General features: G+C 40.7%; 1 protein-coding gene across 3 annotated transcripts in view; it reads right to left on the bottom strand.

Moving 5' to 3' along the window:
- bsnb (bassoon (presynaptic cytomatrix protein) b) overlaps positions 1-18,895 on the bottom strand; it is an 81,229-nt gene that overhangs the window by 48,531 nt on the left and 13,803 nt on the right. The gene's annotated exons all lie outside the window — the stretch shown is intronic.

Below are 18,895 nucleotides of genomic sequence, written 5' to 3'. Positions count from 1 at the left end.
ATATGCCTTGTGATTAATTGCTTTGGAAGTACTGTATCAAAACAGCCATGTCTATAAAACAAGGACTGAAAAGAGAGAGAGAGAGAGAGAGAGAGAGAGAGAGAGAGAGAGAGAGAGACTGTAGAACCCAATATTATAATATTTTCACAGTAATGTGATATTACCTAAAATATACTAAAATAGTGTTCTTGGTCAAAAATGTAATAAGATCTAATAATGTAATCATTTGCCTAAAAAAGTAATACGAAGTTTTAAACCATTAATGTTATAGCTTTTTTTACCTATAATGTAAAACCTTATTACAATATTGGGAATTTATTACATTTTCAGGTTGATCATTTGTAATTCCCTATTACATTATTGGGAATGTACTTTTTTTCAAAGTTATTATATTCATTATTCTTTTTTGTTAACACATTAAGTCTTGTAGATGATTCATATGTTCTCAACAGAGAATCTGTAACAATGTCATGAATGAATCACAGGAGAATTTGCAATTGCAGTTTTTCCACACCAAGCAGTACTCACAAGTGTAATAATTCAAGGGTCAAAATACCATCGATCAGAGCAAAACAAGAACCAGTAATGGGAAATTCAGAAAAAAGGTCAAAAATGCTGGGAATTGCAAGAGATGTACGATTAAGAATAAAGGCTTTAACTCAAGATATGAACACAAGTGAATTGGCCATGAGGATTCAGAGTCCTTTTAAGTGTAGCCTTAAACACAAACAAATAGAAATACAAGTGCAGCACTGGAAAACAATGCTGAAGAAAGAACAGGGTAGTATGCATTGTTGTCTGTGCCAATGACGCTGATGGACAGACAAATGGACCACTCTATTCTGATTGGTCAACCGCCAGAGCAGTTCCGCCCCATGCGTTCTGCCCATTTTGCAGCATTCTCTCCTGAGCTGCTGTAAGCACCAGTGTGTTTGAAATGTTAGAAATCATTACCAGTGCCTGGTGATTTCCACGCTGTTCATAGTCCCATGAACAAACATGCAGTTCTGAGCAGGTGGGCAGAACTTGACATAATACACGTGTAAATATACACATTAGAAACTGCTTAGCTGGCAGGTTAGTTAAGTGGATAGCGACTGTACCATCACAATTAATGATCATGAATCCACCTCCACACTTTCCATGTAGCGATCTAAAAAACACTGCAATATTTCCACAGATTTTAGGCTAAATTTGGGCTGCAGCTGATTAGCAAAACTATAAAGCAATAAGATTAGCTGTCAAGTTAGCCTGGCTAGTCGAGAAGCCTACAGCTGAGCACTGGGTCTGAGCCAACAACTCCACACTTGAATTTTCATAGTAGGTTTGTTTGCTGTAAACATCAAAAATCCACAAATAATAATGTATACTTACAGGTTGTGAATCTGAATCTCCTGTTGGGTCACACAAAGCTGGAACTGCTCCATCCTTCGGCAGGAAGAGATGCGAAAATCCAGCATCGAACCGTGCATAGTTACTGAACCAATCCTCCATGAAGTGCCGGGCACACAATAAAATAATTGGAACAGTGGACATTGGTCAAAATGAATTTCAACCACTGACTGGTCTAGTCAGGTCCAGAACGGCCATTGAGGGGGCATGGCAGGGGTCACTGGCTCCATTAGAGAGACCTATTAATTTATACCTTTATACCTTGATATTCTTTGATTAATCTGTATTATTCAATGCATTGTGAACAATAAGAACATTAAGCTTTTTTACTCAACATTCTGTTTATTTATTTATGATAGCCTACATGCATGTTAGAATAAAGGCCTATTGACATTTTTTGTCAAACTGATGTATTTTTTAACAATGAAATATCCACATCAAGTTTGATGCATGTTTTAAAAACACTTTTATATTATTTGCTAAATGTGTAACATCATCATCTAAACAAAACGACATTCCAGTAAAATATAAACACGCAGACTTTTCACGAACCAAAGAACGGCAAAGAACGTGCAGGAAAAAGCAGGACGCAAATGCTCCAACCAAAGCGTTTAATGAAATGAACAACCAACAGTGGTTGAAATGAACAAAAACGAACTTACAAGTGCTCTGTCAAGAGTTTAAAAAGCCAGCATAATATATAATGACCGACACGGTCATAAGAACAAAACAGGCTTATAAAGAAGACAGCATAATGACATAACAGCCCTCAGATGGTGTGGACAAGACACACCACCCTGAGAAAGCAAAAAAAAAGACAAGTGAACCATAAACAAAAGCCACGTGCTCAGCGCATGCCAGCCACTACCAGCAGACAGAACGGAAGCTACTCACTGATGCTAGGGTCTTCCATGTAGTTTCTTATACATTTCTACATTTTTTGCTTTTTATAGCCTTCCTGTTTCAAATAGTACTGATAAGATGGACCTAGATATGGGCTAAAAAATTAGCCCAAATGTATATGTAATCAAGGGGTCATTTCACTGTGTGTAATATTTCAAAACACACTTACCTGTGTAAAGTATGGATAGAATTCGGATGTTCGTAGATTAGGATTTGCGATTTAGGTTTACTTGGAGATGGGGAAGGTCAAAGCATTATCAAAAGACAGGCATACGTTTCCATATAGATCTATCACAGCCAGACAAGGAATTCCAAATCATTGTCATGGACAGGCGTAGACCGCAACCAGAAGGACAAAAAGCATGCAACGTGCCAAACAAATGTAATCCAAAGAACAGGAGTAGTCAAAGATTCCAGAAATGCAATCCAGGGAAAACAGTGGGTATGCATACTATATAGAGGCAATACTTCACAATGAGAACATGTCACAAGTCTGCTTAAATGCAAGAAGATTAATAAGAATCAGGTGAGAACAATGAGTATTCCAGAGATGCAGATCTCCAGGGGTCTCCTGGGGCAGCATGGGAGTTGGAATTCGGATGGCTAGGGTCCTGAAGCAGCATGAAAACCTGATTGGAAGAAGTCCAAAATAGTCTGCTTCAAGGTATTTCCTACCAGCAAATAAAAATATGTGGATGGCTAAAATAAAATTTATTATTCTGATGTTTTTAATAGTTGAAAGACAAAGGGGGTTTAGCCCCACTACCCCATTTATATCAGCCTCCCCTACAAAAACCTAATCCTAACCCTAACCCTAACCTAATCCAGTTAAAGTCCAGGTACAGAATGTTGTCAACAGCATGTCTATAACAACTTGTTGAATATGTTGTGATGTTATACATTATACATGTTTCATGTTCAGTGGGCTCTCAGGTTAACATCTATAGATATGAATTGGACAGTTCAAATTAAGTGAAAAACAACAAATTATAGGTAAATTTTATTTATACAGTTAATTAAAAGTCTCTGGATAATCTATTAAATGTATTCATATGCCTCATTACTGCTACATTCTTGATGCTATTTTCATTACAGAGACTGCTGAATTTATTTAATCTAAAAAAACACCATTCAAAATAAAGTGTCGCCAATATAATAAATTCCTAATAATGTTATTTGGTATTACAAATGATGAACCTGAAAATGTAATAAATTCCCAATAATGTAATAAGGTTTTGCATTATTTGTAAAAATGTTATTACAATAATGGTTATATTACATCACATTATTGGATTTTATTACACTTTTGACTGAGTTAGGTGCAAACTTTTATTACATTTCTGGTTTTATCAACATTATTGGGAACTGATTACAATCTTGGGTTCTACAGGGACAGCAATTGATGTGACATTTGCTTAAACATTTTTAGAAGCTTTGCTGATATTTTGAAATGAGACGTCTTCATACAGGCAGGGTCATGTAACCCCAGGTATGAACAAGTAACTGAAACTGCTCCCAAATCAATACATCTGTGAGTCACCACTCATACTAAACAGTAATGTGATAATAGCCAATCATGCCCTTAATTTGATTGCCTGTCATGATTAATGCACATGGACATACAGATCCAACTAGAAATTTAACTGTATTAGCACTGAATGGACAAAATGTGTACTTTGAAATACAGCTTGTTTTCAGAGATCATTTGATTTAAAGACTTTTAACTTATTTTCATTTATTTTAACAACAGAGTTTACACTAATATATGTATTTTAATGGCACACAAAAAGCAATAAATTCTTGTGGCAGTGAACTCTGTAGAAAATTAGCTTTTAGCACGGTATATCTTTAGCATTGCGAGAATTTGTGAGTGAACTGTTCCAATCTCTGCTTGACAGTCTGCGATAACCTGCCATAACTAGATTTGGAGCTTGCAGGCTGAACAGTCGATTAGGTAGATTTAATATGACTGGACAGTGGGGCAAATCAAGCAGAGTCACCACATCTGGTCACTTAACAGATGTGATATGACAAGCAAGCTGGATTCCTAGTCTTTTACTGTCTGCGGCTAGAAAAGGGAAAGAAAAACAGATAAAGAGCTGGCTTGAGACGCGCCGAGCTTTGGACGGCAGAGGACTGGACAAACAAAGGGGCAGGATGCAGGCATACCAGAGGTAGCACACCAGGGAATGAGCTATAAATAATCACAGCAGCTCAGTAAAACGAAACCTAGATAGACGGGTAGTGTGGGACACGACAGAAGGAGAATAGGAATGAGTGAGAAAGAGGAAAAGAGGGAGGGTGAGAGAGAGAGAGAGAGAGAGAGAGAGAGAGAGAGAGAGAGGAAGAGAGAGAGTGACAGAGAGAAAGGGAGAGTCAGTTCTGCTCTGTCTTTTTTCTCCTAAATATTTGTGTACTACTCCCCAGTTTTTTCAAGCCTCTGTATATGGGATATGTGTAACTAAACTCGGATTAAGCATTCTGACCTAAGAACAGCATGTGCCTCAAATTCTCATGAATACCCTGAACCAGTCTAGTGGGAACTGACAGTGAATCAGCTGAGATATTTGAATAGCTGGCCACTCTCAGAGCTTCTTCCACACTCTCTCTAGAAGGACATCTCCAGTTATTTTGGTTACTTCATGCTCCACACATGCCCACACAAGATACATTTAGCAAATATGGTAACATTGTAGTTTTGTTATCAAAACAATTTTAAAAAGTAGGGCAGTATTTCCCAGAATCTGGCCAGCAGTGTGATCCTGTTACATTGTATTTCATCACTTTGAATTATGTTTTGCCAAATAAAATGTATCTGGTTAGTATCACCATCATCACCTTTCTGTTTGTTTACTTGTCTTCCTGTCTGGCTATGTGTCTGTCTCTCTTAAATGTGCACATGATAAGGTGAGAGATTAGGGCAGTGGGTGTGTGAAAAGTATGGTAAATTGCAGTCAAGTGCAATAACAGCTGCTGAAGCTATGTGGATTTCACACCACTTATATAGCTGCTGTAGGTGTGTGTGTGTGTGTGTGTGTGTGTGCATGCGTGTGTGTGTGTGCATGCATTTATGTCTGTGTGAGAGCACAGCACACGCAAACATTTTCCTTATGTGCACACATGAACTTTTATATGAAAAGCATGCAAAACATACACAAAACAATGTTGGACATGGATCATACTGTAAGAATATTAGTACATACAATATAATAAGCATACTGTAACCATTAATGTAATAGTGTTTTTAAAAACTAGCCCGTGCCTTGTGAATGGCTTGGTTATCAAAACTCTCTGAAAGAATTAATATGGAACATTATGAGTTGATCATAATCCTGAAAGCCACATCTAAAAGTACATTGCTTTGCTGGTAGGCTCATACTCACACACTGCAACCCTGTATGTTATCAGTGATGCAAAGGCCAACATTGTGATCATGCTAAACAAATATATAGTGTAGGCCTACACAAATATGAGCGCACAAGCACATTTAAATACACATTTCCCTACCATCACACAGACATACATAGACAAAAGGAGACATACCCACAAATATAGATATAGACATATACAGTATGCACACATACAAACACATACACACAAATGCATGTACATTAGGTATTTCCATACTTTCAGCAACTTCATCATTAACATCACAACCACACATGGGTTCATTTGCATTTCATTCATTACAATCTCTGTTGAATAGGACATCAAAGTAAAACCAGGCAGGCTAATAACTGTTTCAGTAATTTAGTTTGTGTGTAAAAATCCTTACTTGACTTATTTATGCATAATGACGATGCATACATACATTCATAAGTAGTTGTAAATATTTTCCCTGTAATGTTACCATACAAGACAGACTTTGCATGGATCTATCCATGAATTATAACAAAATGCCGACCAAAACTCTAAACTTAAAAAGTCAGCAAAGCCAGCCCAAGCATCAATGAGATAATCGACCAACTGATCACTAAGTCTATGTGCGTGGGTGTATGTCCATCCAGTTGTAGTGTGAGTGTGGGAGTATGTGATCTTAGTGGCACCGCCCTTACAGAACTCTGTCTCTGTCTGTCTGTCTGTGTGTGTGTGTGTGTGTGTGTGTGTGTGTGTGTGTGTGTGTGTGTGTGTGTGTGTGTGTGTGTGTGTGTATGTGTGTGTGCGCACGCATGCGTGTGTGCGCATGCGTGTGTGCGCATGCGTGTGTGCGCATGCGTGTGTGCATGTGTCTGAAGATATTTCCCTTTTCCACACGCACAGAGTTCAATTCTGGCCTCAGCACTCCAGAAGCACAAAAAGTTCCCAACACAGACAGAGACAGTGTAGAACACAGGAGTTACATCAGCAAATCCACCTCATCGCCAGACGCCCAACCACCTCTCTCTACCTCAGGAGTTACATCAGCAAATCCACCTCATCGCCAGACGCCCAACCACCTCTCTCTACCTCAGGAGTTACATCAGCAAATCCACCTCATCACCAGACGCCCAACCACCTCTCTCTACCTCAGGAGTTACATCAACAAATCCACCTCATCGCCAGACGCCCAACCACCTCTCTCTACCTCAGGAGTTACATCAGCAAATCCACCTCATCGCCAGACGCCCAACCACCTCTCTCTACCTCAGGAGTTACATCAGCAAATCCACCTAATCACCAGACGCCCAACCACCTCTCTCTACCTCAGGAGTTACATCAGCAAATCCACCTCAACGCCAGACGCCCAACCACCTCTCTCTACCTCAGGAGTTACATCAGCAAATCCACCTCATCGCCAGACGCCCAACCACCTCTCTCTACCTCAGGAGTTACATCAGCAAATCCACCTCATCACCAGACGCCCAACCACCTCTCTCTACCTCAGGAGTTACATCAGCAAATCCACCTCATCGCCAGACGCCCAACCACCTCTCTCTACCTCAGGAGTTACATCAGCAAATCCACCTCATCACCAGACACCCAACCACCTCTCTCTACCTCAGGAGTTACATCAGCAAATCCACCTCATCACCAGACGCCCAACCACCTCTCTCTACCTCAGGAGTTACATCAGCAAATCCACCTCATCACCAGACACCCAACCACCTCTCTCTACCTCAGGAGTTACATCAGCAAATCCACCTCAACGCCAGACGCCCAACCACCTCTCTCTACCTCAGGAGTTACATCAGCAAATCCACCTCATCACCAGACACCCAACCACCTCTCTCTACCTCAGGAGTTACATCAGCAAATCCACCTAATCACCAGACGCCCAACCACCTCTCTCTACCTCAGGAGTTACATCAGCAAATCCACCTCATCACCAGACACCCAACCACCTCTCTCTACCTCAGGAGTTACATCAGCAAATCCACCTCAACGCCAGACGCCCAACCACCTCTCTCTACCTCAGGAGTTACATCAGCAAATCCACCTCATCGCCAGACGCCCAACCACCTCTCTCTACCTCAGGAGTTACATCAGCAAATCCACCTCATCACCAGACGCCCAACCACCTCTCTCTACCTCAGGAGTTACATCAGCAAATCCACCTCATCGCCAGACGCCCAACCACCTCTCTCTACCTCAGGAGTTACATCAGCAAATCCACCTCATCACCAGACGCCCAACCACCTCTCTCTACCTCAGGAGTTACATCAGCAAATCCACCTCATCACCAGACGCCCAACCACCTCTCTCTACCTCAGGAGTTACATCAGCAAATCCACCTAATCACCAGACGCCCAACCACCTCTCTCTACCTCAGGAGTTACATCAGCAAATCCACCTCATCATTTTTAACCTTTAACTTACATTATTTTAGAATATTAAATTTTTTCTGGACAGCACATATCTAAAGAGACTTATTTATGCTTATGTTTGCTTATTTTTATTTTTAAACGTCATATAAAAGTCATTTTTGGAAAATGTAAAAGCATACTTTTTCCCCAAGTAAATGTTCTGTTATGTAAAGCCAACAATTCATTACTTCCCGGGAGTTTTAATATACTGGCATAGTAGTTTGCAGTTGGAGTGTGTTGGGACATGAAATAGACAGTTTGGTCTTTTATAATTTATAACGCTTTCATTGTTTAAGACATGAAAGAGGCTGTCATAGGCTCCTATAATGATTAATCAAATATGTAATTAAATAAACGTAAATTTAGGCACTGAGAAATGTATCAACCTTTTCTTTAAGAGATCATAACAAACAACTGATCATCACTGCATTTATCGCTTTATTACCACAGGTTTTGTTATTGCTATTTTGAATAAGTCTTTTTTTTCTCACACCCACACAACTTCTTGCAAAAGTCATACAAATGGCCTAAAAACAGGTTTTAAAAAAGTTAGATGATGTTTTCAATAACACTCGTGGGCCATCTGTGGAGCTCTACACTTCCTCTGACTGTACAGCATGGCAGTGCCTGCACTTTGAGAGTTACATTCCTGCAGAGTTTAGTGCTAGAACATCTAACTTAAAATGGATAATACAGATATTCAGGGGTGTTTTAATAAACTTTGTATAATAGATCTCCAGGCACAGAGTTGGCACACCCATGAGAGCAGACAGTCCCCCAGCTATGAGAACTAATCATGTCATTTAGCAGACAGATGTTGATTTTGCAGGTATGGTTCAGACGCTGCTTGGAGCAACACAATTGCTCAAGGGCAAAACTGCCCACAGGCAGAACAGTTTCAGGATTTTAATAGATGAGACAGAGCACACAGACTTCAAGCCTAATCCATCCCATATCCCCTACAAAAGTGGGTTCCTCATTATCTTATAGAAAAGTAGGTCCCTCCCTATCCCCTACAAAAGTGGGTCCATCCATATGCGCTACAACATTATTATAACCCCTATAACAATGGGCCCATCTCTAACTTTAGAACAGTGTGTCCTAACCCCTACAAAGGCCTCTCCTTGTCCCCTCTAAAAGTGGGTTCCTCTTAACAGCTGGTCCCTCCCTATGCCCTAGAACAATGGGCCCCTTCCTAACCTCCCTAACCCACAAAACAGTGGAGTCATCCCTATGTCCTTCAATAGGATGGGATCATCCTATAATTCCTACAACAGTGGGTCCCTCTTTAACATCAATATTAGTGGTCTCATTCCCTAAGATGAAATTTCCTGCTCTAGCATAAAAACAGAGCTCATTATTATTTAGCAAGACCTTTGTGCTTAATCAGGGCTGTTAGACTGGAGGAAATGGCACTCAACTGGGCAGTGCAGTGAGCAGTCCATGAACCACAAACTAAAAATCACTTCTTTAACTTAAACTCAGATAATTTTCCTCTTTACATGTGTTAAAGAAGTGTACATTCCTGGTTAAAAGGGCAAGAAACAGGCAGACACAGCAGTCCACAAACATGCAGTCAGACAGTGTACACAGACTGTTCAGATAAACCAGATAAATCCAGAAGCGAGCAGTGAAACAAAGAAGTGGAGAGGCAGAGATGGGGGTATCTGGAATATCAGTCCCTCAGCAGAGTAATGAGGGGGAATGGGGAGACATTCAGAGGACAAAAGTAAGACAGGGAGAAGGAGAGACTGGTAGAAAGAACAATAGATACACAATGATTTGATAACGCTATAACTGCAATAAAGCTTTAACTAACTCAAACTAAAACTGGTGCAAGACACATGAAAGATGCATGTGTGCACACACACTTTCTACATAAGAATCGCCCTCATTAGCTAGCACAAACTGGCAACTTATCAGCGAATATAAAACTGAACAAAGTTCACCATGTAGAAGCACCCAACTGATGCTCTCACACGCACACACACACACACACACACACACACACACACACACACACACACACACACACACACATATACACTCAAACCTAAATGCACACCCACACACACGCTTTCAAACACGGACTCTTCACCCTGGCCTCAGCAATGAACGGAGACATTCTGCATTTGCTCCTTAGACAGAGGACACAAACTAAGGTGGGACTATTGTAATTAGACAATCCCAAGCCCTGTCCCTTAAAAAGGCTATTGACCAACCATACATTGGTAATTGTTGCTATATTACTTGCAGTCAGGCAAACTGTCATTTTTGTCATTTGAAGCCTATGGAGTCCTGTGAGTCTTTACATAAAATATAATAACTGTTGGGGTGCTTGCTATAGTGATGCAAGACACACAGAGGAGAGAGAGAATATCATTTATAGGATCCCTTTTCCCAAACCCAAGAACAAATCTTAATAAGCAAAATACATAAATCAAATTTTGGCAGGCTTCATTAGAGTTATTCTTCATTAGAATATTTCAAACATAAGATCCATTAGTCTATGGTAAGTTGATTTTATCTTACTTAGTAAATGTTCATTTATTTAGATTTTTAGTAGTCTGATAGTAGCCTAAACCAAGCAAATGTTGAGGCAACCTTTTTATTGTGCATTAATAACACTAAAGCTGCCATTTTCAATGGTAACCGTAATTAGAATGGTAATTACTGAAGCCATCTGCCATCTTCCTCCAATCCCACATCCTGCAAACTTTAACCAAACCTCTTCCTTTAAACACATGCCCATTTAGCTTTGAACCTGCTCTTCGATGTGCTCCATGTCCATGCAAATCAATTGGCAGGCAGGGAGGACTACATCCTTCTAGAGACATTTTATGGATTGGTTAATAAAGCCAGTGTGTTGAAATTTATATTGCTGATTGCAGAACCCAGACTATGTCTCGCCCATCTGGGAACATCTTGTCACGGAACGGTCGCCTCCTGCGAGTCACGTGGTTTGGCCCGCCACGTGCAGTGGGAGGATCTTTGTTTATTTATAACCTTGCCTGCACACCTGCACCGTTTTAGTGTTTTGTCTTTGTGTATATAAACCTGTGTCGTGGAGTGCAGTGCTATCGGTCTTTGATATGTTTGCCTTTATGCATGTTTGTCTCTGTATATGGTTGCCCTTGTTCACGCTAGTTATATGTATGTAGATGTTCACTGTTTATGTCATGTGCGAGTGCTATTGTTTTCATTATATGTTAATAAATGTATGTCTACGTCAAAGGAGTCTGTGCTTCCTGCCCCTCGCCCTGTGGCACTCGGGCCATTACACATCTATTTTAGAGACAACTATCAGTATATAAATACCTGTCTTCAAGTAGCCCTGACATTCATCTTTTCAAATAATATACAAGGGAACAGGATGGCAATGTTCGGATACTTTTTTAAGTGGTCAAATTGCTAAAGGAAAAATAAAATATAATTTTGACACTTAAAGCATTGTGATGCTTGTTGTTATATGTGTGACATCTCTTAAGACATGAGAACAAAACACAAGCAGTTGTGAGTTTTGTGAGTAGTGAGTTTATAACAGGTAACTCAAAAAACAAACACTGAGATAAAAAGAAAAGCGGAAAGCACACATACAGTTAAACAGACAGGATACAAATACTGAATGGGTTGAATATCTCAATTGAAGAAGTCATTGTATGGTGTTAGTCTGTTTGGCAGGCTAATGCAAAGCACTGATGCAATAATTCTATAGGTTTATGTAGCCCTACCATGATTACAAACAGGAGCCTGGTTGGAATGTGACAGCACATGTGTGTCAGGGACTGTGACATGGACCCTCAAGAAGAAGAAAAAGAACAAGATCGACATGATCAGGTGTGGGCCTACAGGGAAGACTTCGGTGAAGCGACAAGATGAGGTCTGGATCCAGGATTTGGCTGGCTAGCGTCCAGCTTCTCTCCTTCGGCCCACAAACCTCCCAGTCAAACAGATACTGCAGTTCTTCTCTGACTCATCTGGAGTCAAGCAACAAGCTCACCACATAGGCAGATTTACCTCTTACATCCGGCAGCAGAGAGGGCTAGTCAGCTGTTCTGTGGAGTCCAGTGGACCTGAGACAGCAGGTTTACCTCTTACATCCGGCAGCAGAGAGGGCTAGTCAGCTGTTCTGTGTAGTCCAGTGGACCTGAGACAGCAGGTTTGAGCATTGAAACATGGTAGGAAGGAGAGACACGGCTGATCGCAAGTAATACAGTGTGTCACATTGTTAATGGACGGTGTTAACTGGACGGTGTAAGGACCATCATCTCTGGGGCACAGTTTTCCACTAGGGCCTGTCCCTGGTGGCAACTATACTTGAACTCTTGGTTGGTAGTTGGGGTTCTCTGCTTGGTGTCAGTCATCCCTTCTTTTGGAGGCAGTGACCAGAATCTGCAATGAGTGTCTTCCTAAACTTTCTGGCTATTTTCAAACCACAAGTGCACAGAGGGTAAATCTGAGGTGGACATGTTCCAGGGGTATGACAGCAGTTGGAATCCAAACATAGATTGATAGCAAGAGACCAATGGAGGTATGGTACAGGGAGGTGTGGGTACATTCAGCCCAAGAGGTAAACTCCACGTGTCAGGGTGAAACTGGCAGAAAGAAGGAATTTCCCTAGGTCCTGATTGACTATTTCTCCCTGTCTGTTGAACAATGGGTGGTATCCTGATGAGAAGCTCAGTGTGATGTTGAGTTTTCTGAGGAATTATTTTCACACCTGCGATGAAAAATGCACCATGTCTACTGGCAACACAAATGTACTGAAATAGCAAGTAAGGTGAAATAGCAAATCCATAATCTCTAGAGCTGAAGGAAGAGCAAAGGGAAATAATACATACCCTTTTTGATAATTTGTCTCTGATTGTAAAAATTGTACTGTTATCTTCTGAAACAGGGAAATCAGTGACAAAGTCCAGTGTAATGCACGACCACGGCCTGTTCACGGTTGGCAATGGCAGCAGTTTTCCAGCAAGAGAGGTGCGAGGTGTGTTGTTCTTTGTGCAGTTGGAGCAGGAAATGACATATTTCACTATTTCCCTTTGTATAAGTCAATACACTTCTGTTCTGTAAGAAGTTTAAATTGTGTTTGGTAACAACACTGCCTCTCTTTTACACTATACCAACAGGGTTCCTAACATGACACTCCTCTGCCTCTGTAACATGATTAAAAATTGTAAGATGCTCTAGATAAAAGTGTCTGCCAAATGCATTAAATGTAAATTGGCATGGCATGGCGTCAAACATACTGTGCTATTATGAGAGAAACACTGTGATTAATATTATCAACTATCAATTTATTTGTTGCTTTCTATTAATTACAGTGCAATTTATATAATCATTAACAAATTTTGCTTTTTTTATAACTGTATTATAACTATTATCAAAAAGACTTCTAATTTTGATTTTCAGACATGCTGAGGTCTACAAAGGAGACAAAATATATTACACTGTCACTGTAAAACAGAACAGAATGGAGGTGGGGGGGTAAACAGTGTGAACTCTTTCATTCACATATCACAACTTCACATATCAGAAGACATTGCAATAGTGCTGTAAACTCACAAAAAATAAGTAACTTTATAGTTAATTCCGTTTCTATTCAATACTACACAGCTTATTCACCATTCACCATGCATACTCTGCATATCACCTATTTAATACGTGCTGTACATGGGACATGCCCTTTTTCCTGTTGTTTGCAGAGAATAAAAATAGTTCTATGGGAAGCATGCTATGGTTAGAACAATAGGGCATGTAGATTTTGTCTGGGACTTCATGTTGCTGTGGTTTAGAAGAGTGGTTTCCAAACCACAAACTGGCAGCCTTTTTATTAACCACTCCAATGTGATATCAAAATGTAATCATTGCCAAACCATGATTTAAGTAGTTCTTGAGCTTTATGTAGACAACACATTGCATATGGTGCTTATGAGGTTACAAGTTTGTCCTGCACTGCAACGCAATATGTGGGTGAATGTCTGTTTTAACCCCCTGACATTTTAAATTAAGTTAAACTTCAAGTTAATGACAGCTTAAGACTTTGACAGTCATGAGCCACTAAGGCTATTCTGCTCACACAACAAACAACAGTCTATTTTTAATATCGAGATATTTTCAATATTGGTTTGCAGAAGACAATATTGTAGTAATGATTAACAAACAATATATTGTGCACCCTCAGGGTACACATTGTATCCATGGAGACTGCTGCTATGAACCATTTGGTGAGCACTGCTCTGAAACCTTTACAGTGATCATGGGGGGGTCTCAAATACAGCCATCATATCTAACACACCATACATGCAGAACTATCAGCACCAAAGGTGGGAAAACAGAAAAGAAGCTCTTGATTACTGGTGGAATTCAATGTGTGTGTGTGTGTGTGTGTGTGTGTGTGTGTGTGTGTGTGTGCGCGCGCGCGCGCATGTGTATACATATACGCGCATATATTTGTAGCTGCACAAACTGTGGGTGGGTGGGTTGGTGTTTGTGTGCATGTATGTGTATGTGTGTGTGCTGCTAAGCACTGGGTCCAGATGGCTCCATGTTCAGTTTCTGCTGCCAAACCTATGACTGATCCTGTAGATTAAATGTGTAACTGAGAAACGCGTATTCCGACATAGCCGCAGTGGCAGCGGAGACAGGCCCCTCTGCACTCACATTAAATCAGATTTCTCAGAGCAAGACTCAATATCGGCTGTTGTCTTTAACATCATACTGAATATGATTACACAGGCAAGAAGGGGTTGCTTCTACATCAGTAGTTACTCTCAGCCTGATAGTTTCAGATTACTCAGTATGATTTGTAATCTGAATCTGAGTTAATTTGGGTCCAATTCAAATTTTTAAGTGTAGTTCGATTAAGAGGCAGAACTAAACAGGTATACAGAACACCCTGGATACCGTCCTTGCTTTTCTTCTTCTTTTTGTACTACTCTTTAATTTTCTCCAGTGTTGTTTCTCTCTTACTCCATCCCACCTCCTCCCACAGAGTGCTGTGTGTTTGTAGGATGCAACTTGTATCTATAAATAGAGGCAGCACCTCTGCACGCTGAAGCAGAAACCATGAGAGTGTGGTTACACCACTCTCTTTCACTCTGATCACCCCATCCTCCCCTTTAACTTCACCCCTCCATTCCTCTCTTTCACGGTCATTTCATTTCCTCCTCCACCTCCTCCACCTCTATCCCAGGTGTTCTCTGTGCTGTGTTATTCATCTTCTAATGGCTTTTGTTATTGGAGCTACGTCCATATTTCATGTCAAAGTGCCACAACTGACACCTGGGGCTAATGCTAACAACCAGTGGAAAATGATCAGCTAAAAAATACACACACACATATATGCAGTGGCACATGTGCACGTGCGCACACACAAACACACATACACACACACACACAAACACACACACACACACACACACACACACACACACAGATACATTATACAAATACATACTCAGATGACTCAAGCTGAAAGAATAGCACCAAGCACCATGAATGCTGCTTGGTATACTATATCAAATAATAGACTGTAATAAAGACCATATAGCACTGATTACCTATCTGAAGGAATCACTTCACTCTGCTGACATGGTGTCACCCTGCCTTTGGGGGGAGGAGCACTTGCCCGCTCTCACTCATTTCCGTAATTTCCAAGCATATTCCATATGAATATAGATGACAAGGAACATCCTGTTTGCTTGATGCACCTGGCCTTGCACCAGTAGTGGCCCCAGTAGCTCGACAGCATTCTAAGGTTCCCAATCCATTCCAGTGGAAGCACACCCAGTCCACTACTTTGACCTTCTCCACCTCCTAACGTACTTGAGCCAGGAATTTGAAATTCCACAGCTCTTGAGTACCTGTGTCATGTGTATTTGGGTCTGGAACAGAAGAAAAAAATGTGAACTAGACAGTACAGGATGAGGGATACTCTTATATATAAATCCGTCTCAGGGTTCTGGTGGGTGGACCTTTTATCCCCTCTACCTGAGAAATGGAGGTGTAAGGGTGGAGCACAGTATTTTCACCATTCCTAGGAATTTGCTCTCTTGGACTGTGATCAGTGTCATTCTGGGGATCTGGTGAAGCCACTCCTCCAGTTTAGAGTTCACAAACCCAAGTGCCCCTATTACCACTAAGACAAGCTTGGTGTTAACCTTCCACATTTTCTCTATTTTCTCCTTCAGTCCCTGGTAGTCCTCCATCTTCTTGCATTCTTCCTTTTGGACATTTCCATCAGTTGTGATTGCCACACACTCAGATGACTCAGATGACTATTACCACTACTGTTTACGTACCTTATCTATCTTTTCTAGTTGGTTCCCCATTACCTTCTTCCCTGTTTGTATCTCTAGGGCCCACAGGATCTTAGCTTAGTTGTTCTTCATCACACTCTGTCGTTCCTCCCATTTGGTCTTGAGGGTGTCCAGCTCATATGCCTTGCGTATGCTTCTGTATATGGTCCCTGTCACTTGATTGTGTCTCTCAGTGAAGTCCGTTCTCTGCAGCAGCTTGCACACTACTACAAGGTGCTTGTCTCAGGATCTCGTATTCTCAGTCTGGGATCTTGCAAGGATGTGATACATCAATGTTTCAGCTGCCCTAGTGTTTATGGTTTGTTCTTGTGCTGCCATGATTGGTGCCGCCTATACTGTATGTATGGGAAATCCTACTGCTACAAGCAGCCAAGATCTCAGTGCTGTCAGTCAGCTGGAAAAGGGGTAAAGACTAAACACTATATGAGCAGATATTGAGAAGATAATGCATAGGGATTATCATGCTGTACATGGTTAAGTGATTATAAAACAAAGCTTACTGTTGGGTAAGATTTGTATCAGTAGATAGTACATTAGCCCTGTAAGCAACAGATAAAACCTGCACTCTCATCACGTGCTCACATTACATCGGTGCATTAACTCAAATGCTCTCTAGTTCAAATCTCCATGTGATTGGCAGCTTTGCACTGAGTAATACTCTACTGTTGCTGCATGCCATGTGCATAAACCTTTGAGAGGGTTTTCTGGAAAGTTCCTTCAGAGCATATTGTCACTGGAGTTCTGGAACATTATACACAACTATTGTTACAATGGCATTACTACATCACATGTTGAACCATCAGCAACAGGACATCCTAAATATACTCATTAAAGGGTCAATGTGGGTGTAAGTTGGCACCTTTCAGATGTGCGTCCTCTGCTGCCCACAGTTTCACTCTCTGACTCGTTTAATTTCATCCTGTCTGTACATGTTACTACACCCTTTCTCTCTACCAACCAGACTGGATTTCGTGCAACACTGGCTTCTAGTGAAGGAGAAAGCAGAGCTTCCAGGAATGGTAGCTTATTATCATTCCCAAAATTATTCCCATGAGCCCCCTGATTCCCATGACTTTTTCCCATGATTTTCATCCCTGATCCTCAGACTCTCACTAATATTAATATCCTAACAACACATACATTTATAACACAGCTCATATAGTTTATGTATAATATTGGAAATACATTCTTTATATGTAATAAAAAATCTTTTCAAACTTTCAAATTTTTGAAAGAGGAGAGAGAAATAAAAGATTAAGGAGGATACATGTTTAGGTTCTCTACATACTCTCTCTCTCGCTCTCATGCTCTCAGATGCAGCCAAAAAACACTTGTCTCCATCACTGACAGCTGGTAACACCCTCAAAGTGACAAAACTAAAAACTGCCAACACCCGCCGCCACCATCAGTGACTTCACAACTTTCCCTCGATTCCCATATTCCTCTCCCTCTCTCTATCTCTCTCTCTTTCTGTGTCTTAGTCATTCTCTCTGTCGCTAGAAATAACTCAGTTGTGCCTCCACCTGCCTGTCCATCACTGCCATCGTTCTCTTGAAGTACCCAATGTTTCCCTTCTACATGTACTGAGTCAAGGCTGAATAGACCACAGAAAGAAACATTCCTTGTTTGGTGGACAGATACCGGCTTGTAGCACAGGACATCGGCCACATTTAGCATCTTTTGGCAAGGTATTATAAATAATTTCAGTATTTTACAACATGCCTTAAAGTCTTGTAATGTACCTCTAAGAGGAGAAAAAGTCCCATTGTCATGTTTTTCATTTTCCTGAATCTCAGAACAGAGCTGTTAGTTTACAGCCTACCTCATGACATTTATTTAGTGGTAGTAAGAGCTAGTTTAGCTGACAGATGACATTATTGCCTTTGTAGTGAGGTATGAATAACTTTCAAATCAACCCTACAGTTTTTGAAAGAAGTTACACTAAGAACTGCATTCACTTTACCAATATAGGCTTTCGAATATGATGTTAGCTAATGTTAACTAGCTAAATTGCTGAATAAGGAACTGGTTACTAAAATATCTCTAGGTTTTTTATATAGTTTTTAATTATTTTATGTAGATTGTTGACTATTATAGCTATGACTGATAAATCACCTGGAGAAATCAAGTGAATCATTTGAAGTGGGCGGGGCATCAGAGCAATGCCAGCCATAAACAGGCAGCATGTATTTGCAAATGAAGCAAATAATGGCAGTTGTGCAGAAATGCACCTACGAATGTAATTCAAAGGCGTGTTAAATTGGCTTCACTTTCAGTCTCCCCATGCTGGACGCAAGAGAGATTAAATTCTAGAAAACTACTCTCTCACACTGGCAGCGACAGGGAGCAAATTCTACCCAGAACACACACACACACACACACACACACACACACACACACTCTCTCTCTCTCTCTCTCTCTCTCTCTCTCTCTCTCTCTCTCTCTCTCTCTCTCTCTCTCTCTCTCTCTCTCTCTCTCTCTCTCTCTCTCTCTCTC

Source organism: Electrophorus electricus, chromosome 20 (assembly GCF_013358815.1).
Source record: "Electrophorus electricus isolate fEleEle1 chromosome 20, fEleEle1.pri, whole genome shotgun sequence".
NCBI lineage: Eukaryota > Metazoa > Chordata > Actinopteri > Gymnotiformes > Gymnotidae > Electrophorus > Electrophorus electricus.
This window is presented reverse-complemented; position numbering and strand designations above follow the sequence as displayed.